The following is a 25,364-nucleotide window of genomic DNA, read 5'->3' on the forward strand; positions in this document are numbered from 1 at the left end:
CTCTCTCTCTCTGAAAGAGGAATGAAAGTTGATTTTAAAAAGTCTATATTTATTTTCAGGTAAAAATATAAATTCCCAATAATAAACCTTTTGAAGACGATATAAATTGGCTTTCAGGAGGAAATCTCTTGTCAACGACGCACGTCACATCGGCCAGTCAAAAGGTAAAGAATTTCTGGTCTTCAAGGCTGTTCTATTTTCGCATGAGCGGATATTCTCTCTCTCTCTCTCTCTCTCTCTCTCTCTCTCTCTCTCTCTCTCTCTCTCTCTCTCTCTCCTGATAGTTAAATATCGAAATTGGAGATGAAAAAATCGGTTATTTCCAGCCCCCACCCCTCATAAAAAATTAGGATGTCTCTCGAACACAGCGAAGCTTTCCTAATATTCATTAACGCTCAAAAGAAACAGAAAACATCCTGAAATCCAGGAGACCTTCAGATATATATCTATTTCCAAAAGGCTTTATCACGCTTATGCGGACATCACAAAGGCACTGAATATTCCTCGATCTTCCTTGGTAGGCGAACCTGTTCAGAAAGAGGTGCAGCGTGCAAGGAATATATATAATCTTCGTTTTGGATTTCGAATCTATATTGCAAAAATGTATTTTCATGCCTTTAGGGACCAGGTTTGAAATGATTGGGATTTGTGAAGACGGTAAGGAAGCTTCGTAACGTTGAATTTTATTGAAGTTGATGGCATGTATTTATATATATATATTATATGTGTGTGTATATATATATATATATATATATGTATATGTATGTATGTATGTATGTATACACACACACACAATTGACCTTAATTGACCTTACCTTCAAAATTTCAGGGTTCGATTTGGTTGTATTAATCATGGTGGCCATTGAAACGGGTATAAGATAACAGCAGTCATAAAAAAAATATTAAATAAGTTTTGTAACAGAAATGCTGCTAATTTCATGAATAAATCAATTGAAGTATGGGGTTATAATAACCTCCCGATTACTCATCTGAATATATAACCAATTATCTAAATTTGTTTTATTATTAGATGTTCCGGTTTAAAAAAACACCCTTCATTATAAAAAAACAGTGAAAGTTATGTTGGAAAAAAATTTTATGAGCAGTGAACAGAATGGAAACCATATTTAATTTTTATAGATTTTTACCCTGTGAAATAGCACTGACATATCTTTGAATATTAGTTACTAAAGTGAATCTGGACAGAGGAATATGCTTCACGTGACCAAAAATTCTTGTCGTGTTGAGATGGAAATAATGTCAAGTGTAAATAAAGAATTATTCTTAGAATTTGAAATGCCAGATGTCTCTTTCTTCAACGATAATTGACCAGCGTTTAGGATTCACATGCAACCAGGTCGGGAGATTGTTGTTCTGGAAACGGAAAAGTGCAGATGGCTCTCTCTCTCTCTCTCTCTCTCTCACACACACACACACCTCTGTATCTCTCTCTCTCTCTCCACACACACACACACACCTATGTATGTGTGTGTATATATATATATATATATATATATATATGCATAAATTTAACTATATTGTGAGGATGAATGTGTGTATAAAACTAAATATTTCATATATATATATATAATATTGCCCCAGGTCCCTCAGTGTGATATGTCTATATAACGCATCTTCCGGTATATTTTGCATCTTCCAGTCTTGGATGGTCTGGGATGCATCTTCGAAATTATTCTTAAACACATCTACGTCTCCATTGTTAGGATGAATGAATAGACGCTGCAATCGATGCTGGTGCGTGGTGGATTAATGTCCTTTGCAATTTTCCTGGTAGAGAGATTGATAATTTTAGTTCCATGATATTTTCGAATTCCTTCTATCTGTTTCCATGAGAGAGAGAGAGAGAGAGAGAGAGAGAGAGAGAGAGAGAGAGGGGCAGACAGACAGACAGACAGACTTATTCCAGCGACACACCTCCTTTGTTCAGAGATTTCTCTGGTAAAATAATGGAATAAATGTTGAAAGTGGAAGGTGAAGGATATCCCTTGTGGTTGCAAAGAGCTTCCGGCTGTTTACAGAATTCGTAAATAAAAACGGGATACGAATATCTGATAATGGCCTCAGTAGCTTTGCTTGTGCTAAAAGCAACTGCAAAATTTGTTCTTTGACGTCAAAGGCTTGCTTTCTTTGAAGTATCACTTTGTTCATTAGATAGAAGATATATTTTGAGGTCTTTAGACTGCTTAGTTGTGATTTAACTCCTAAAATTCAGATACATGAGAGATGAAAAATAGGTAAAAGAGGCCTGTAGGATTACATACAAGCAAAAGTGAAAGATGATGCATGAATTTCAAACTAGAACATAAGACTATTCATATTTTTCGTACTTTGGTGCAGCTTTTGAAGTTTTCTGTCATGTATTTCTATAGGCTACATACCTCTGTGTTTTTTTTTTTTTTTACAATTATATAACTCTTGTTGCAAATTGATTTACACAAAACCATCATGTATGAATTTTATTATGATTTACAATGAAAATAATGAATCTGCCTGCCGTTTGTTTTCTTACACATTTAAATCACGTACCATTTTTACGTTATTGATAAAGTATCGGGGCTTGTTTTATATATCTTTAAAGCTATAAAAAATGTAAATGGCATTTCTAGAATTAGAACGGTTTCTGTCTAAAAGGGTTTCATGTGTTTTAAGTTAACAGGTAATCTTAGTACTACAGCATTTGATGCTTTTACAGATTGTAAGTTGTGTTTGTTTGGCTTTCTGCATTTATTAAAAAATGAACTATTAAGCTTACGTAAACAAGTGGTCATGCAGCTGTTGTAAGTTGTGTTTGTTTGGCTTTCTATAGTTATTAAAACAATAAACTGTTAAGCTTACGTAAAGCAAGTGGGCATGCAGCTATGAAGTATGCCAAGATTTTAATTACTCAATGTTTTGCCTCCTGCTCAGGAACATGAAGCTCAACTGAACCTTGAGCCATACCGTGAGCTTATGCTTTTTTAACATGCTCCGAAGCCCTTGGCTAGATATTAAGCCCATTTGTATGAAGTTGGCACTTTTAAGCTAAAAGAGTTTATGGTGTTATCTTAGTTGCGCTTTGAATAGCTCTAGTTTTAGAAGAAAATGTCTTACAGTATTAGTTGTTGTTCCATGGTCGAAATCCTCAGCTCTACTTTGTCACCTCCCGTAGGGGGGTAGCGCCGTCAGTCCATCTCATGCAGTGCACTGTAGGCATTACTTAAGGTTCCATGCAGCGTGCCTTCGCCCCCTAGCTGCAACCCCTGTCGTTCCCATTACTGTACCTCCGTTCATATTATTTCTTTCATCTTGCTGTCCACCCTCTCCTAACAATTGATTCATATTGCAACTGCGAGGTTTTCCCCCTGTTACACCTTTTAAACCTTTTCATTGATAATTTCCGTTGCAGCGCTGAATGGCCTTAATTGCCCCAGTACTTGGCATGTATGCCTAAACTCTATAAATCTATCTATAAAGTTCGATTTAATTATATAGTTTTTTTGACAATTATTAAGGCAAGTAGCTTACTAAGCATATTGGTCATGTACTGAAACTTTCTACGCACTTATTTTCCTTCCATAATTACGTAAAAATTATTCAAAGTTTCAGTTAATAAGTAAATAAAGACTGACATTGTTTTCAAAATGACACACCGTTTTGTGAGAGACTGTCATTGTTCTTGTGTTCAAAAATCTTCATATAGATTTTGCAACGATTTTTTAAAATTTGCAGTATCAATATTTTCAACATCTGGGATTATATTTTACCTTACGACAATCAGCAATGCTTATGTTTTTATGCATAACTTATTTTTTTTACCGTATAATGATTCAAACACTTTTATAAACCTTAAATGCAATTTTTCCATTCCATTGATATTGTTTTGTTAAAATTTGCTTTTCACTGGAAATTCTAAATTAATAGTTTTTTTCTTTTATTTCATTCCTTCTGAATCTTTAACTACTCTTGGAAGTGGGTCCCTCATTTGCATGAACACATAGAAGTTAAAACGTGCATGAATAAGCTACTGAAGGAAACGCCGATAAAGTCGTTTTATGCCCTTATTGACTGTAATTAATGTGCAAATTTCTTTGATTGCGGAGCCTGTATAGACTTAGAATCTGTATAAACTAACTTTTTTCCTATTGCGATGGTTTAATGAAAATTGCCCCATTTCATACTTTACTATATCGCCTGGCTTCTCAAACGCTTAAACCTATTTCCAGAAACTGGTTACATTTTTCCTCAACAGATGCGTTCCTGATATGTGTCCTCTCTGCCTGTCAGCAATTTGTGCTAAATTTATTTATCCTTCATAATAAAGACTTTATTTTTTTCTTTAAATACTGTTTGATCACTCAATAATCGCTTCAGATAAATCGTTGCCTTCTGTTTATTTTGTTTCTGATTCTGTGATTACGTGTTACTCAGTTCTGTGGACTAAAATTATTTAAAATCATTGACAGTATAAGAGTATCTTCATTCATCGCTTTACTGTACCTTACTTTACTTCATGAGATATAACCCCTCACTCACGTAAAAATAAAAATAAATAAATAAATAGATAAATAAAACATATGAAACAACTAACCCGGGGTAATAAAGAAAAACTTTGTATGTTGCTAAATTAACTGCTTCTTTTATATGCCCCTTTCACGCTGGGAAGCTGATGAAGATATTATAGGTAACTACGAACCATAGCATCATATATGGCTGCTAATTGTCCATAAGTTACCCTAAGTTACTTAATAGTTTTCCATTCTTAACAGGAAATAAGAATTATATTTTCTCACAAAACTAATAATTCGATTCGAAAGTGAGTTTTTATCTAACAGAAATGCTATACGTAAGAAAATGTCCTCATTTTATTATGGAAAGTTACCAAACAGTAGAATTTCTACAAGTGAAATCAAAGTTAACTGGATTCTGTAGGTTCTATTTTATTTTTCTATGGTGAAAAAAGATTTTGCAGTCAGAGAGAATGAGTCCTGAGGACTGGGGGAATATAAAGTAGTTTAACTTCTTACAGAGAGAGAGAGAGAGAGAGAGAGAGAGAGAGAGAGAGAGAGAGAGAGAGAGAGAGAGAGGGGGCAGGCAACGGTCAGACGGTGGAAAACAACTAACAATTTCCTATTTTCCTTAAGAAATCTCTGAAACCGTAAAGAAGTGAGGTGGTAATGAATAACTCCTTCCAGCATTTCCTCAGTAATTTAACGGGATAGAGAACTCCCCCTCCTCCATAGTCTATCTATGTCTCCCTCCTAACCACCCCCCCTCCCAAAAAAAAAGGCTATCGACATCCCTTCCAAACACATTTCTTACCCGAGTTTGCAAAATATCTTATTACATATTTCAGGAATTTGCCAATATATCCAACAGCAGTATTCCTGCCTGAAAAATAGGAATTGCTTAAGTCTTCAATAATATTATCAACATTCAGACCCTCGTAAAAATTATTTATGATTAAAGCGACAAGGGAGGTTTAATTAATCTTTGGAACGAAATCTTGACTACTGAAAAAACTCCTTATTAAATTGAGGGCCGATAATCTCCCACAAAATCTCGGTAATTTGATGCGTCTTTTGTTATTGTGTGTGGGTGTATCTGTGCTTGTGTGTGTGTGTGTGTGTGTTTGAGAAACAGGAGAATTCTAGAATATATTCTATATGCATTTTTATTGCCCCTGAAGGAATATGTTAAGCTATTTTTACACATGGTTACTCTTTGTCTAACAAAATTAGAGTGAATTATATTCAGACAGTGTCAGTATAATTTTTTAAAGAAACTAAGAAAGTTTAGATCTTATGAGCCCCTGGAATCTTGGTTCAGTGCTCACGAGCTGTGTTCCTGGTGTGGTAGTTTATTTGTTTTACATTTTGCTTTTGTGAATATTAAGTAGGAATTACTGTGACAATCAATTATATAGAAAATACACATTATTCTTGGTAATTTTGTATTGTGAATTATTCAACAAAACTGAACCTATTAAACAAACAAGCTTTTATATATATGTATTGTATTTCGGACCTCGTAGTTTAAGGATAACCAATCAGGAGAGAGAGAGAGAGAGAGAGAGAGAGAGAGAGAGAGAGAGAGAGAGAGAGAGAGAGAGAGAGAATATTCCATAAATGTTTTCGCTACCTTCGGAAGAGAATTTCTTGCAGAAGAGTAGCTGTGTGGAATTATATGATTCAAACTATATGTTACCTTCCCTTCTCTCTCGCTTAACCGTAACTGTGACCACCAACAGCCAACTAGCAAACAGGTAATAATTCACTGCTAACCTCATCAGATGTATTCTGGTTCTTTTAGGGTACAGAAAACATATCATTCCCTTCTCACAAGTTCGGGAAACGAACGAGGTATATTGACTTGTGAGCTGAAAGGTCCAGTCTTATTTGTATGGGATCGGAAAAGGCATCTCCTGTCGAGGTTGGGATTCGAACCCACGCAGGGAGACCCTAATGGTTTAGCCACGATTAGCAGTCCAACGCCTTAACCACTCGGCCACCTCATCATAGAGACCAGGTCAAAATATCAGCTCCTAAGATAAGGGACCTGATTGCGGCAGCACTCATATAGCCCGAGTGGTTTACCTGGTGGAGGTGAGAATAAGATTATATCTGACGTCTACTGAGGCTGTATCCTAATGCTGCGCCTAAGTTGCGGTAAAACACGTTTATGGTCAAAAACGTGTCATGAACATGTCGCTAGCTTACCGCAAATATGTCGATAACATGTTGAAAACAAGTCATCGGCCGTAAGTGGACAACGAATCCTAAATAATCGTATGAAGCACTGGTCATGACTACCAATAAGTTGCTGGCTTGCATTTAATGTGTTTGTGAAGTGTGTTCGATAAGTTACCAACGTGCATTTATGACACATTTTACCACGGTGTAGGCGCACCCTGAAGCTCGCAGTATATAAACTATGACATGTAGAAGGACTTTAACACATGATATAAAGATAGGAATGAACCTCCATTACAGAGTCTACAATATTCTTTCGACATTTATCCCATTTGCTAAACTCAGGACTTCTTAATCTGAGAATATGATCATCTGTCTCAAATAGCTTCCACTCCAGTTCTCTTCTTTGGGGTCACTTTTGTGGTCTCTTTAAGGCAAATACACTGGTATGATCTTATCGGTTATTTTTTACTATATAAACTAATCCTCTGCTCTTTTTTATAATTTCTCAGTGTTTACATACTGGTAGGGCTTATTAAGCGAAGGTCAACTTTTTTCCCTTCTGGGTAAAGTGTTCTTATTTTTCATCAGCAATAGTTACAAGTTCAAAAATACGTTTCAAGCTCTTAAGAGAAATTATATTAGTTGTGTGTTACTTTATATCTAAGATATCTTCTGTTATTTAAATGAACTAGAATTATATACGCCTTCCTTACCTATAGCCTCCGGTCTTGGGTCAGATCTTAATATAGCCTTTGGCTAATAGTATTTTTTGAAGAATTACACAATATAATTTCCGCCTTTTTATAAAAAAAAATGCTACAATCGAAATGAACCATTCTTTAAAACATTTCCGAAGGTAGAAAAAATCTAAAGAATAAAACCATGAATGAGACTTCCTCTCTCTCTCTCTCTCTCTCTCTCTCTCTCTCTCTCTCTCTCTCTCTCTCTCTCTCTCTCTCTCTCTCTCTTTTATAACCAGATGTCGTTCGGTAACAAGCCAGAAGCCACCAGGAACCATCAATTTTGGCTGCAACGCTGAACTCGAAAAGTGTCCCATTTCAGTCCAATAACTTGCATAGCAAAGGAAGAGAGAGAGAGAGAGAGAGAGAGAGAGAGAGAGAGAGAGAGAGAGAGAGAGAGAGAGAGAGAGAGAGATCCCCACATATCAATTCAGGATAACGGTTCGTATTTCTTGAAGAAAGTCACAGAAGAGGCGAAGAAATGGGAATCTTTTTCTCTGAGGGTCTTACAGTCGAGTGATTTTAGAGGGAAGAAGTTTGTTCTGTCACGTTAGGTAAATAATAAAGCTTAGTAGACACCTCTTTCGTGTTTTTGCTAGTTCTTCAATTCATTAAAATCATTTGCTAATATACTGATATACATTTTACCCATTTTGTTTATTCATTGGTAATTTATTTATTTTTTAAGTTTAAAAAACTTCAACCTCATGTATTTTCCATCACACATCATTTCTTTTCACAGGTTGGACTAAAGAAGCACCGTCTGAACTCCGCAACAGAAATCGATGAATTCTTTTGCTATTTCCTTACCGGCGACTCGAACATCCGCTGTTTCCCAGCGTTTGATGTTGTCTGGTACGGCTTTTTTTCCCTCTCCTTCTTTGGAAGGGTAAATGCATTTTTTTTTTATTTCGGGTAAAAAATGTCGGTTTTTCTCAAATCCAATTCGTCGTGTAAAAAAAGGGAAAGTATTAATTCTCATTCGAATACAGAAGCTCAAAGTACTGAGAAATATCGTAAAGTTATGCAAATGAGTTTCTCCATTACCGAACCAGTTTTGTTTGAAAGCGTCATTGCCAAGTTTTCTTAACTCTCTTGGTATGTCGCTCAGTAACTCTTCATTTTCTATTAGAGAATGAAACGTGTGGTATTACGTCGCAGTTGATTCAGAGTAGTCAGTGAATTCTGCAATGGGTCATGGTCTTATGGGCCTCGTCGTCGTCTACATATCAAACGATTAATTCACGTCAATCTCTCCATTTTATCTCGGGAATATAACCAAGACATCTCTAATATAAAGATAGATATCCCATTAATTTTTCTAAATCTCGGGAATATATCCAAGGTATCTCTGATACAAAGACAGAGATCCCTCTAATTTATCTTAATTCCCTGAAGCACATTTCACAAAATCATTTCCCAATTTATCCCACGACCCAGGTGAGCGGCTTCCGTGACGTCATCGAGCGATAAATGCGGCCTTTAAAGTATAGCAGTTGAGAATGACGGTTCTTGGGCAATATTTCTCCCCACAATAATCCAAGGTGTGTTTGATCTCAGGTAATAAAATTCAAAGGATAGAAGTAACTCTCCTTTGGTACAGAAAAGAATCGCAGTCCTTCACCTTGCTTTAGCTGAGATTCTGAGACTTTTACAGTGCCATTTATGATTTAGGATTTATTGGCTAGGAGTGAGAGAAGTTTTATTTATTTCTATTTTTTGTATTGTTGATTAATGTGCGTGAGGAAAGGAATTTGCATGTTGGCTTTCACCAAAGGATTTGGGATTCTCTCTCTCTCTCTCTCTCTCTCTCTCTCTCTCTCTCTCTCTCTCTCTCTCTCTCTCTCTCTCTCTCTCTCTCTCTCAATGATCACTATTCCATTTATTCCTTAATTTCTTTCAACAGCACTACACTTTATAGAGATTCTAATCCCATATCTTATATCCCATATATATATATATATATATATATATATATATATATATATATATATATATATATATATATATATATATATATATATATATATATACATACATACATACATACATACATATATATGCATATATATATATATATATATATATATATATATATATATATATATATATATATATACACAGGTAATGTGAACTAGGGAGAGAGAGAAAAATAAAGATAAATACTCAACCCATTTCCTTTACTCTTTTTATAAACAAAATGACAACCTACTTCTGTGTACAGTAAAAAATAAATACGTAAAACCTGTATACCTTGGTAAACTAAACACACAACAAACAAACTCACACAAACAAGTCTCTTTCCTCAAGACGTCGCCGACGGAGAAAGGCAATCAGAGAAAGAAAATCTCAGCCCCAATTCTGGGCTGGAATTGCCCTGGACACGAAAAGGAACTGGAATGTTTTCACATTACACAAAGCTGTTGGTTTCTTTTGCGACCTCTCAGCAAACTCTTAGGAACGCTTCAAAACTATTTACACCAGTGGATACTTGCACGAGAGAGAGAGAGAGAGAGAGAGAGAGAGAGAGAGAGAGAGAGAGAGAGAGAGAGAGAGAGAGAGAGAGAGAAAGGTAGGAAAGGTAGGCAGGAAGAGGTTTGCAGAAAAGTCGTGTGTAATTTTCAATTAAAGGTACTGAAAGTACTGTATATGAGAATAAAGTTCTGCCCAATCATGTGGATAAGATATCGCCCGTCACAAACTATCTTTTATTCCTTGGTTTTCCCCTAAAGCTCAATATAAATCTTCGTTTAATCATGAATCATAATATTTATGAGGGACTTGGAACATCTCCATTAGCAAATTCAGTTTCCTTCATGAATCATTATGTAGTATTTATTCCACTTTTCCATTCCAATGATTTATTTTCAAAATATATTTCAGTTTGGCAATCTGCGAATTATTGTTTGGTAAAATTTGTCATATTTTGAAATGTTGGGCTTAATATTTCACATTGTGGCTATATGGATCTTATTGTTTTTATAAATGTCATTATGTTACCAACTACCAACTACCAAAGGAAGGCCATTGATACTTTTCTTGCTAAACTGGATCTTTGTTTTTGGGCAGCATGGAACTCTTTGTACTTCTTTATAAAGAGATAATTATTTTTAGATATAAAATCCGCCTTACTTCTACTGAACAGTAGAAGTTTTGAGTTGAACGGATTACAGACATCGCCAAAGATATACTATATGGATTACCGACTACCCAAGAACAAGAGCACGTGCAGGCATAAGACTAACTTTGTCTATGGCAGTCAGATAGAATAAAACAAATTACAAGGCAAAGATTTGTCTCGTAACCGGTTATATTCAGTCTGTCTTAGAGCTACTTGGGCTTATATCAACACGGCCTCTTGCTGTCAGGCAGTCCACATAGTATGTAGCCTATTTGGCGGTGTTTGTAATGCGTTTAGGTCAGAACTTCTGCTTTTCAGGAAAGCTGTCAAAATTTGACACACGGCGTCAGTCATTACAAGCTTTTGAAATACTTGACACCTCAGGGAGATCAAACACGAGCGGAGGAACAGAATCGACTTGGAACTGACGAATTGGTGGAATCGGCCCATAAACGACGCAATGAATCTTATCGCCCCATTAAACCCTCCAGAGACTCTTTGGAGACTACATAAAACAGCAATACATTTCTCGAGGAAAGGAGGAGGATTGTTTGTAACTAGAGAGATATATGGGAGGAGCTTTTGAGGTTCTTTTTCCACGCCATTTGCGATGATTTGCTCTGTAATACATTACCTCTCGTGACTTGACAAATTCGACGCCTGTTAACGTGGGCTTTCAAAGGTAATGCATTTGTAAATAAGAATCAGTGACTACACGCTCTTGGGAATATTTAGTTTGACCTCTATAATCGTGGCTGTTTGAAGGTCATATATATACTGGAGTCAGTGACACAAAAAATTTTTGACCTATTAAGTTTATTGGTAAACTTTTCCTTGAAATATGTCTCCCTGTAGGAATTAAAGGAGAGAGAGAGAGAGAGATCGTCTGATTAGCTTTGATTTTTTTTTCAAAATAAATTACTAATTGCAATAGCTCGCATAATATTTCTTCCTGTTTCATTCCATAAGAAGTCGTAGGAGTTGAATTTAACCTTTATATAGGTTTGTTTGACTGAATTTCATCTATTTTTACAAACAATAAAAATATTTTCTTGTTAATTTCTTCTGAACTTATGAACGTATAAGTCTTTAAAAGTATTGCATCTCTTTTCCCAGGGACAAGCAAATATATTTTTCTTCACGCTTAATAAGTAAGAAACATCCTAAATCACATTCACCCTTTTCCTAAGTCCTAACGAAGTTCATTCACTTTTAACCCTCCGGATTTATAAAGGATTTGTGCGAGGATTTCAGGGAGACGGAAGGTGGGAGAAGAGGTAGCTAAATTTAGTAATTTTATTCATGGTTACAGTAATGGGCCGCCTCCGGGTCTTTGGGGATTATTCCGGGGTTCATTTAAAGGTCATTTTCCAGCTTATGGAAGGAAGTGACGGTTTTCAATTTTCTGATTTTGTTACCTTCGATGTTTTATTGTTTCTTATTTTTATGTCTCCTGTGTTTTTCTGTGACATCGCCGTCTTTTATCATCATAATGTTTTCATGTTTTCATACATGCACACACACAAAAACACACATATATGTGTGTGTTTGTTTGTGTGTATGGAATATATATACGGATATAAACATCTATATGTACATACATATGTACTAAAATTATTATTTATATATATATATATATATATATATATATATATATATATATATATATATATATATATATATATATATATATATATATATATATATATATATATATATAAGAGAGAGAGAGAGAGAGATAGAGAAATCACCTTCCTTTCTCAATTACAGTGCGCTTAACATTCATCATTGAAGATACGTAACATAAACTAATGACTGTAACTCTCCAATAATTACAACAAACGTTTAATTAATTAACACAATTCATATCACTGAAAGCATGAACATACCTCATTGCTTCCTGAATGCAGATGACCCTTAATTAATATTATTCGTATTCATATATGACCCAGTGATTATGAAATTAATACTATTCATTGGGTCTGGAGAACTATTTGAGTCAGATTTCATCCGCATTATCATAATCACTTGATTACAGGGTCTCTTTGTATTATTACCTTGAAATAGGATAAGTGATCATTTTTCCTGATGATACAGAGAAGAGAGAAAGGGTAACAGAAAGAGTGAATTAATGTTAGTTTAGAGGTCTATATGAATCAAAGTATATATACAATTGAAATATAATAAATCATTAATAAAACTTCTTATTTTCAATGTTAGGTTAAAGGTCTGTGGAACCGAAAATTAAGTATCTAATTCAAACATTTACGAATTGTCCAAAAAATCTCTCTTTTTTGTAGTTATTTTCACTGAATTTTAAAGATTTCGTCATTTGGCAAAAGGTAACTTTTCTAAAACATCAATGAAACGATTTGTGTTATAAAGAAAACACGAAAAAATAAAGAAATTGAAGCTAGAATTTCTTACTACTCTCTATTTCGACGGTGAGCTGCAATACCCAGAATAACATTATGCAAATTAAGGGGGATATAGAGCCTATGGAATACAACTTTCCCTGAACCACTGGGTACATAGATATCTAAATTTGCTATCAACGGATTCTACAACGGATGAATCCTGTTATTTATATTTTTGCTGTTTTTTAAAGATGTAACTAAATATTATAACAGAACCGATGTAACATAAAAGTTAAAAAAGGAATTATGTGATAAAGGGAGGTTTTATCATTAAATATAACCAGTATTGAAAAAAGGAAATTAAAAACATATTAGGGAGGGGAACTACAGTAAAAGTGTGGAAACAAACAAACAAAAAGAAAAAGAGAATGGTAAAAATAAAATGGAATAAAAACATATTAGAAAATCGAATCTCAGTAAAACTGTGATAACGAAAAAAGAGAAAAGTAAAAAGGAAATTAACGAAAAAAAGTATTAGAAAAGCTAATTGAAGTAAAATAATGCAAAACAAACAAAAGAAAATGAAAAGGGCATTTAAACCAGGTTCAAAGAATTCCGCATAAATCGCATCAGTTTAAATATTTCAGCACAGCCCTTTCACAAAAGATTACAGTCTATTTCAAAATATCCTGTATCAGCAGCCATTACATATTTGGAAAAATTCATTTCCAGTATTATGGTAGTAAGCATAAAATGCTTGTGATACTGGAAGGCTTAACATTCTCGCACTTTATAAAAAGTATGTTAAAAACATAGAGAGAGAGAGAGAGAGAGAACTGAGAGAGAAAGAGAGAGAAATTAAACAAACATATTAACAAAAAAAATTATTCATTTTGGGTTTTATTGGTTAAAATACTCGACAAACTGAAGTACTTTTTAAGAAATACATCAAGAAACATAATCATCTTTAAGCTTACTATCATATAAATACAAAAATAAGAGGAAAATTACCTTCATAGATGTATAGTTATTCCAACACACGAAAACACCAGTACAACGCTACTGAAACCTCAACTTTAAACACCAGTAAATGTGTTGTTATTTTGGACTCCCAACCTGGAACACTCCTTTTAATATTAAACCCATGTGAGAATTTGAATTCACAGAACAAAAGAGTCATTTTTCTTTCATTTTTCACGACAAAGTTTTGCGCACTCGGAATATGTTCCCAGATAAAGGGGAGAGAATATATTTCCTTTCCCTCTGCTGCTGTATAAATTGTATATAATGTTTCATAAATACATGACATCAACTCTGATAAAGGACTATCATTTGTATTTCTATTGTCATCCAGACTCGCAACTCTGGTAATTAAGTAATTTGAACTGGAGTTGACAGACTTTTAAATTTGGCTTCCAGTTATCTGCAGAAACAATCTGATGGAGTTCTCTCTCTCTCTCTCTCTCTCTCTCTCTCTAAAAATTATCTATATATATATATATATATATATATATATATATATATATATATATATATATATATATATATATATAGATATTTATATTTTATATATATATATGTATATATATATATATATATATATATATATATATATATATATATATATATATATATATATATATATATATCAATGTTTCCTTTTGCAGGTGGATCTTATGACTCTACAATTATTACTTTTAAACTGAAGTGGCCTTGTAAGATACCCAGGACATATAAAACACAAACAAAAAGAATAATCATCTTTAGGGCTCTTCACTAGGGAAGTGCAAAAATACGTGGATATAAAAATAGTTATAGATAGCACACAATTCAAAAGGAAAATTAACTGAAAATACGGTAAATTACTGCCGTAAAGTCAACTCCCAAACACCAGTAAATGCCAGGAACACGGACCAAGGATAATTCTGCTAAGGCGTCTTTCTGAAACGATATTTGGACCCACGTTACACATCTAATGCTGGAATTTGGGGATTGAATTACTGAATTGCACTGAAGGCAAAGGACTCATTTTTCGTTACTTGTGACTCAGAGGAAAAAGCTGTGAACACGTGGGCCTGGCTTCCCAAGGAATAAAGGGAACATAAATTTATTTCCCTCTGAGATTAATATATAAATATATATATATATATATATATATATATATATATATATATATATATATATATATGTATTTCTTATGTCACTAAATAACGCGTTAGCTCTGGCAATGACAATATATTTAGCCAAGAACAGGAAATATACCTCGAAAATGTGTTGAAAGTATCTGAAGAAACAATCTTGGTACTCTCTTTATTTTTCTTGTCTCTTGGCTAAATATATGCAGTATGTATATATATATATATATATATATATATATATATATATATATATATATATATATATATATATATATATATATTTATTTATTTATTTATTTATATACATATATATATATAATATATATATATATAAATATTCATATATATATATATATATATATATATATATATATATATATATATATATATATATATATATATATATATATATATATATATATATATATGTATGTATGTATATATGTCACACATAACCACAGGTGAAAAATAAGTGAGGGGTGTAGGTCAAGACCGGTTTCGACTTTATTTCCAAGACATTGACGAAGGACTGAGTCCTTCATCAGTGGCTTGGAAATAAAAAAAAAACGTCTGGTAGGACTACACCTTTTTATTTTTCTTGTCGTCTTGGCTTAATATATACAGTACATACATATACATACATACATACATACATACATACATACATATATATATATACATATATAGATATAGATATATTTATCACCTGTGGTAATTTATAAATAAATCACGTACACAGTGATTATACTCATATATATATATATATATATATATATATATATATATATATATATATATATATATATATATATATATATATATATATATATTTATATGTTTCCTGGTGCAGGTGGATCTTATGACTCCACAATTATTACTTTACTCGAAAATGGCCTTGTAAGATACCCAGGACATATAAAACACAAACAAAAAAATGAAGTACACGGAGCGGAGGGTTCCTTCACTAGGGGAAGTGCGTGAAACACGTGGATATAGAAATAGTTATGTTTGATAGCACACAAGGTCAAAGGGAAAATTAACTGAAAACACGGTAAATTACTGCCGTAGAAGTCCTCCCGAAGTGGGGGGAGCTTGGGAATGCCAGGAACACGGACCAAGGATAATTCTGCTACAGGCGTCTTCCTGAAACGATATTAGGACCCCCGTTACACATCTAATGCTGGAATTTTGGGATTGAATTACTCGGGGGTGCACTGAAGGCGCCAAAGGACTCCCCAAGGCGTTACTTGTGACTCAGAGGAAAGGAGCTGTGAACACGCGGGCCTGGCTTGAACGAAGGAATATCAGGGAACACAAAGTTATAGGCCCAGAAATTAATAAATGCAAAAGGGCTAAGTAATCGTGACTAGCAACTCGTTTTGGGTACATTACCACATTTGTAGGGGCGTAGGGATGACGACGTCTTCTGCCGAGAACCACGTGTGGGAGCGTGGACAAAAGGGCCTCCTTCTCCAAAGTATTTCTTCTAATCGTAGATTGGGGCGGAAAAGGGCGCCCGTGGGATGATGGAAAGGCCGCCGTTGAGTATCAGCTCGCGTTTGGAGACTTGCAATCCCCCTTGCAGTCGTCTAAGGCCACGTGGAATGGAACACGGGGCACAAAGGGCGGTGATGGGCTACAAGTGGCGGCGAGCGGAAAAGGAGGGCAGGGGCAAGGCCTGCAGAGGCGTGACTGCTCGGCTTAAACTAGCGACCGCGTGTGAGAAAGGGCTGCCTTCGCCCTGACCTTTTATTGCTTCTGGACAGGGGTTGGGGGCCGATGTCCTGACCCAGGGCATGCTGCTATCTCATAGAAAATGGTATTTGCATCTTTCTGTACCAAAGAAAATGGTGCAAAGCCAGATTACTGTCTCCCAACTATTATATTCTCTGAGCCCCTATACCCCGGACTTTCACTGGTTCAAACCAACCCAAAGCAGGAAAGGAGAACAGTTTCATAGCGTATTTATAATCTTTAATATATATATATATATATATATATATATATATATATATATATATATATATATATATATATATATATATATATATATATATAAAGTCTGTGGAGGAACTATGTGCTGGCTTGTCAGGAGTACATCCGGGCCAGGTTCATTTGTGTTGACGTTGAAGGTTTACACATTTAGATGCAGCGGGTATCTGATGCATGCATTTGGCTTCCTGATCATAACCTAAGTGCATGGAGACAGTGTGATCCTTTGAACATTGAACCGGTGTCGTCACGCTTTCGAGGAGAAGTGATTAATTGAGTCCGTATGTGTGTACACTCTCTAGTGGTATATTTATGAGAGGCACAGACAATCTTGAGGGGACTTCATTTTGTGGCTGGGCATGATTTTCTTGTTGTGCAGTGTTTGAGGACCGCCACTGGAAGATCTGTTATTTGCGGCCATAGAAGTGAGTAAGATTACTCATGAATACTTATATCTTTTCCAGACACTATGTGGAAATACCCAGTTGTGCTGCAGTGAAATTCCCCTGTTTCTTTATGATACATTTTCCCATTCCGTTCGCCATTGTGCATTTTTCCGTTTTGAATATTGATTTCTTTTAATACCATTTCAGGTTTTAATATATGATATGTTTCTTTTAACAGGAATTCTGGGTTCGTCCTGTGAGGATGATTATTTTGGAAGTAGTGTTCTTTCACATATTATATGACATTTATTTTGGTCTAGAATAATTATGACCTTTTTACTTTGTTTGGTGACCACGTTGGTAGTCACTAGTACTGGTTGGTCTAGAATCATTTATCTGGATGTTTGTGAATCAGAATTTCCTCTACTGACGATTTCCATTTATATGGGATGGGAATCACTCCATCTCATGACGGTAGCTTTTGCTGAATTACTTTTGTTAAATTTGCAAATAAAGTCTAGTTTTGTATCCGGGCGTTTAATTCCAGTAGCCCTTTGTTTGAGGATAGATTCAGTGAGAGGAGTCGACGAGGGAGAAGGAATTTGCTGACCCATGGCTGGCCACCACTACCAGAGTCTTAGAGGTGTAAGGTGATATGATGTTGTTCTTAACACAGATATAGTAAGAGATTATGGCCCGATCTGACATGGGTATATGGTCATAACGTTATATACAGTATATATATATATAATATATATATACAGTATATATATATATATATATATATATATATATATATATATATATATATATATATATATATATATATATATATATATATATATATATAATATATATATATATATATATATATATATATATATATATATATATATATATATATATATATATATATATATATATATATATATATATATATATATATATATATATATATATATATATATATATAATACATAACACGTTTTTGCACGTTGTGCAAAATCGATTTAGTATGGGATATTTAAGCTTCATTCCCTTTCAAAAATATATTGTAACAAAACCATGACATAATTGCCTTTTTTTACATAAAAAAGGTTTAAAATTTTCCACTTTTGCAATTATAATATATAGATCATATACAAAGATACGCCCATCCTCTGTATTCAGAATGTATAAGTTACTGTTTGCTGATGTTGAAAAAATGTGTTAATTCTGTTTATATTTATTTCACTTATTTGTCTATCGATGGAATTTTCACGAAATTTTCATTAAAGCCTTTTTTTCAGAGAATTCATAATATTTCCGTTTGACAACATTGCTAATTGAAAACAGCGAAATTAGGGCAATAATTAGGTTTCAGCTAAATGATTATGGCACCCAATAACTATTACTATGTTTAACAATTATGGAAGGAAATGTATTTGTATGGTCTGTTTATAAATTTGTTATCTGTTAGTGGAAAATTATGTTTTATTATAAATTCCATATGACCATGAATTTCCCTTCACAATAATCTAGAGATTTACGAAGTAATAATAAAGATTTTCTTTCTTTAAAATTCAGAGTATCACTGAATGAGAAATCTTGTAAGAAAAAGACATATTATTATTATTATTATTATTATTATTATTATTATTATTATTATTATTATTATTATTATTATTATTATTATTATTATTATTATTATTATTATTATTCAGGAGATAAACCCCAATTCTTATGGAACAAACCCACAGGTGCCATAGACTTGAAATTAAAGCTTCAAAGAATATGATGTTCATTTGAAAGAAGTAACAGAAGGTAGTAGGAAATATAAAAAGAAAATATCAGTTACTGGAAAAACAAAAAGGATAAATGAATAAATTAGTAAATGGATGAAAAGATGAATACCCTCAATTTATGAAAGTCATGTTTACGAAACTCTTAGAATCTTTAAAAGAAAGTGATCAGAAAATTACTGGTCGCCAGGAGACCATTGAAACTCGACAGAATTGATGAGAGGTCACTCGTCCATTGACACTTGATGAATTCAGCCGGTTATTCTGGGGAAAGGGGAGAGAGAGTGAAGAGACACTTCCAATCACAAATTGAAGGGAAACCTTTCATCCGCTGAATGTTAACACTGGGAAGATTAATTACTGGGCAAGAGCAATAGCAATAGCTTCGTCCTCTTGTGATTAAATCCGTATCTTGCTGTTGCATAACCTGAAATTATTTATCATTGCAAAGTAGGGACCTCTATTTGTTTGATAATTTTTCTTGTTCCAAGTAAAAATGGGCCGAAGTTTCTTCGGCGCAATCGAGTTTTCTGTACAGTCGCTACATCGTATAATCAAGGTCACCGGAAATAGATCTATCTTTCGCTAGTCTCTGTATAATGCTGTATGAGCAGCGGACCATGAAACTTTAAACACGGCCCTGTGGTGGCATGCCCTATATCGTTGCCAGAAGCACGATTATGGCTAACTTTAATATTAAATAAAATAAAAACTACCGAGGCTAGAGGGCTACAATTTGGTATGTTTGATGATTGGAGGGTGGATGATCAACATACCAATTTGCAGCCCTCTAGCTTCAGTAGTTTTTAAGATCTGAGGGCGGACAGAAAAAGTGCGGACCGAGAAAAGTGCGGACAGGCAGATAAAGCCGGCACAATAGTTTTCTTTTACAGAAAAGTAAAAGTTGGAAGTGAAACGGTGAGGTGCCTCTTGTTTTGGAAATGTATATTCATTTTATTTTTATAGCAGGAGAACTTTTGTCACGAGAGCCTCGATGGCTCAGTCGGTTACAGCAGCAGCTTCGGACTTCGTAGAGGTCTGTGGCGCGGGTTCAAACCCGCAGCCGACTGATCAAGAGAGGCAGAAACTTTGCTATCCGTGTAGACATCCCGGGATTATATATGTAATCAACGGATAGGTTTGCTTAAAAAGCAAATGGATGTTACAGACTAAATACACACACAAAACAAAGCCACTACAACACCTTCTAAAAAAAAACATAACAAACATCTCACACGTCTCGAACTCTCAGGCAGGGCAGCCGATGGAGACCACAGGTCTACCCAAAGCCAAATCAAAAAGTCCTTCAAAAGAAGGCATCGTGCTTACCCCATACAAAAATGGGAATAAAAGCACGTTAAAAGTAAAAGAAGAAAAGAAGAGAACTTTTGTCACGAATATAATACTTTAGTGCATGGGACTCTAAATACTGAATTACACTACAAGTTTCCATATATGTTTTTGACCTGAAATGTCAACTTATCAGGATGTATTTTCCGTAGAAAAGTTATTTTATTTTTATTTTCACAAAAAGAAGGGACTAACTTAGAATTCAAGTTGCTGTTCATTCTTGGCCGTTTCCCGTAACCACTAGACAAAGAAAATTTAAATTCCCTGATGGCAAAAGATAACAAACAACGACAAATTTCATGAATGAACTTTTGAATGAGCGAATACTGGGGCTAAGGTGCTGGCACTAAGTCCTGTTCTACCTTTTCAAATATTTTCCTTATTGAAAAGCTCTTAATAATAAACTCAGTTCTTAGGAATCATTCTGTAGGACAATACATGCAATTTTGCATTAAAAGATCTACTTTCTTAACACTTCCTTCGTTAGGTTCTTGAAAATGGTTCCTGCTTGGTGCACGGTATAGTCATTATATGACTAGGCCAATGAAACACAAAAACAAAGAGGCAGAACCACAGCGAATTAAGAGAACACCACCTTTGTGGACGCACTGATGAAAAGGGTATCAAACATCTTTTCTCGGAAAAATTCTATTTTCTCTCAGTTACTGATCAGTTTTTAAGGCCTTTATAGATACAACACACGATAGCAGATTTATCATACTTTTTCAGCCTTTCTAGAGTTCAGTCGTTATTTGCATCGTACGTCACCATAGCCGTCAGGACGTGAAATTTGTCAGTGAAACCGACAGACATATTTCGTTCACGTATTCCTGAGTCCAGAGACACTTTTCATTTCCCAAACACAAATGAATCATCCTTCCTCCAGTTTCCACGATATACTGTATCATCATTCTGTAAGTGAAAGCTCAATTTAGCCCTGATTATCTTCGACTCACCGAAGACCATTCACGACTTTTCGGTCTTGTGACAAATACTTTACCTAGGGACTCTCCAAAGAAATAAGGGATTACATTTATAATTTTCAGTGAAATAAGGCAAGTGCTTATGTAATTAGTTTGTAAATACGTGGATACGTAATGGTATATTCTGACAAGTTTTAGTTATATGCAGAATCGAAATATAAAACCAAAGGCATATATACATTATATATATATATATATATATATATATATATATATATATATATATATATATATATATATATATATATATATATATATATATATATATATATATATATATATATATATATATATATATATATATATATATATATATATATATATATATATATATATATATATATATATATAATATATGATTATTTCACTATTCCACTCTTTCCACTATACGACATTCCCTAATAAAAATATCAAGTTAACTATATACTAGACAAGACCAAAGAGGACTTTATAAGGGGTAGGATCCTCTTCATAGATGCTCTTTTGTTACAATAGATGAAATGACCTGAAAGAGATAAGGTTATTCATCCAAGAGATACCTAGATTTCTTGAGTGAGAGATGGACAAGATAGATCTTAGGATTTTAAGTTTGAATTCCTAAAGTTTGGCGTTTAATTGAAATGAGAATGAATGAAGGAATGAGTTAGAATTCGGAGAAAAACAAGCAATGATAAAGAGGTCAGTAATATAAAGAGAGAAATATAAATGTTTGGGAATATATTTAGTTCACGTGGATAAGGAAGGAGATGAATCATTAACACACATGTATCCCGTAAGGGGGGTTAGCTTCGTCAGTGCACCTCACGCGGTACACTGTAGGCATTACTTAAGCTTCTTTGCAGCGTCCCTTCGGCCCCCGGATGCTACAACCCCTTTCATCTCTTTTACTGTACCTCCGTTCACATTCTCTTTCTTCCATCTTACTTCCCACCCACTCCTAACAATTACTTCATAGTGCAACTGTGAGGATTTCCTCCTGTTACACCTTTAATAGCTTTTTACCTTCAGTTTCCCTTGCAGCGCTGAATGGCCTTTGGCCTACATTTTATATTCCATTCCATTCCATTCCATTCTATAAACATGTAGAAGATCAGGTGAGTAATCTGTAAGTTTTTAGACAGGTATCAATTTATACTTACAAGAAATCTTCATCGTATAATTTAGAAAACTGGGTATTTCCAATAAGAAACCTTTGAAAGAGACACATGCGGAACGCGATAAAGTTGCAAATAAACTTGACATCACTAAAATACTACCGTATAACGTTGGTGTGTTTTTCACGTAAGCAGAAGGCTGAAAAGCAACCATAATTAACTTAGTTAAGTAACTTGATTCTAAGTTGGTTATTGAATTTTCTTTTTGTAGGGAATTTTTCGTAACATCTGAAAATAGAAGGTTGGAGGATGGGAGTACTATTGATAACATACAAATATAAAAGTTAGACCTGTAAAAGCATTTAGTAAAATGAGATATTTCTAAGGTTATTACTGTGCACCACCAGAACAGTGTTTATAATTGCATGTAATATACAAGCATACATATATACAGTATACGGGGTGTTTCAAAATTAGAGCCCCCCCCCCCTCTACAGCATAAACTAAAACTGATATGGACAAAAACAAAAGTAATCCAGAACAGGTATTTAAATTTCTCTTTGAGTATTTAATATTTTGTGTGGCCTCCATCTGCCTGTACCACAGCCTGCATTCTTGAGGGGTATGATTTCAGCAAATCGCAAAAAAGCTGAGACTCAAACTCCATTTCCCTGAGCACTTTGGTCACCTCTCTTCGTAGGTCGTCAAGGCTTGGTATACCATCATAGTTCATTGTGCGCACTTCAGCATGATCCGTTAAGATACTACCAATGTTTTCACACACATTAAGGTCAGGGGAGCTACCTGGAAATTCACTTGACGAGAAGAAATCAATACCAGTGTTTCGAAGCAGCTCCTGTGTCTGAAGAGCCTTGAAACATGGTGCCTTATCATGCAAAAATGTGACTTCTTCAACAGATAACACATTTTCAGGATCTTTGAGGAAAGGAAATACTCCACCAGTAAGCACAGTTTCTCTGAAGTATTCGCCATTGCATGACAGTCCTTTTTCTTTGATGATCCACATTAATTGTTCGGCTGTGGAACAGAGAAAAATTCGTCATCGCTGATATCATCCAACTTTGCAGCCCAAATGATGTCATTTTTATGATTTGGCTTCCTGACTGTGTAAATGAAGAATTCATCTGATGCGGCAACATGGAGAAAGTCAGCTTCATCCCAATCTTTAATAAATGAACCACAAAACCATGCACAGTCTTCTCTCTGTTGTTGAGTGATGTTGGGCTTGCTGATAACATGAAATGGCTTGATACCGGATTTTTCAAGTCGTGATATACGGCACTATAACTTCTCTTCTTTCCCCTTTTTTGTTTCTAGTTCAAGCGCCAATTTACGTAAAGACTTTCTTGGTCTACCCACTGCCTCAGCTGTGATGTCTTTTGACTCCTGAGAAAGGACTTCAGGCCTTCCAAGATTCTCACGCTTTTCGCGATGACAGTCATATGGCTTTTTGTTCCAGTTTCTTTTAACAGAGGATTCATCTCTTTTAATGTATTTAGTTATCCAGGAATGTGAAATGAAGGATGCGCCAGCATCCCTGGCCTCTCTGAAGGTTATAGCTCGGATTCGGTCAATCCATCTGATTTACTCCGAGTCGTTAGCCATGGGTGTATCTAACTCCGTCACTCAGTCTGAAAATACAAGAAATGTAAAATGAAAAGTAGCTTAATAGAAACTTAAAATAATGTACATGGAGATAGGCTATAGCAGAAAACTTCATAACTTTCTATTTGCTCTGTGGAGGGGGCCTCTAATTTCGAAACACCCAGTATATATGTATGTATGTATGTATATATATATATATATATATATATATATATATATATATATATATATATATATATATATATATATATATATATGTACATACATATATATATGTGTATGTATATATATATATATATATATATATATATATATATATATATATATATATATATATATATATATATATTTTTTTTTTTTTTCATGATGTTCCCTTGTAACATGTATATCATCCCATAGTTTTGATATATTTACTCAAGTGTTATGTGTAATGATGATAATTGTTGAAGTATTGTATGTAGTGTAATGACAGATCTCAAAAGAGTTAGTGATTTAGATAACAACGTAATTTAGAGCTAGTAGTATCTTTCTTGATAATAGCGTAGTAGCGGGAAAGAGAGATTCAAGTGTCAGACCAGATGAGCTATCTGTCATCAGTTAAGATAAGAGAGCGCATTGTTTTGATAAATGCGTTGACAGGTGAGAGATAGCAATAGCTACTCCATTCTGGCAACCAACTTGGGTTTTTGTTTGTTTTTAAAACATGCCAGTCATAATTAGCCAGTTGCAGTCTGTTTTGATCGTGTTAAGATTTCTGTAAAAGCTTTGTCCCATATGAGAAGAAGATGAATGATTTCTTAATGTTACATATATTGTTCTGATTGCATCCCATACGATTTTCTGGTAAATATATGTACTTTTTGAGAAATGTTAATAAGTGTTGCACTGAAGCACATGGGAATTGCGTCATGTTTAAGATTACATTGCTCTGATCATGTATTGTTCTAATGCGTTAGTTTTTCTCTGGAAATAAGTCATCTTCCTTCTCCTAGAATTTTCTCTTGTATCTCGTTCCCAAAATGCCTTAATGACGTCATCTGATTGTTTCATTTCCTACTGGAAACTTAAAATTTGTTCATTCTGCTTTCAGAGACCATTTTTGTT

The sequence above is a fragment of the Macrobrachium rosenbergii genome, chromosome 3, assembly GCF_040412425.1.
Source record: "Macrobrachium rosenbergii isolate ZJJX-2024 chromosome 3, ASM4041242v1, whole genome shotgun sequence".
NCBI lineage: Eukaryota > Metazoa > Arthropoda > Malacostraca > Decapoda > Palaemonidae > Macrobrachium > Macrobrachium rosenbergii.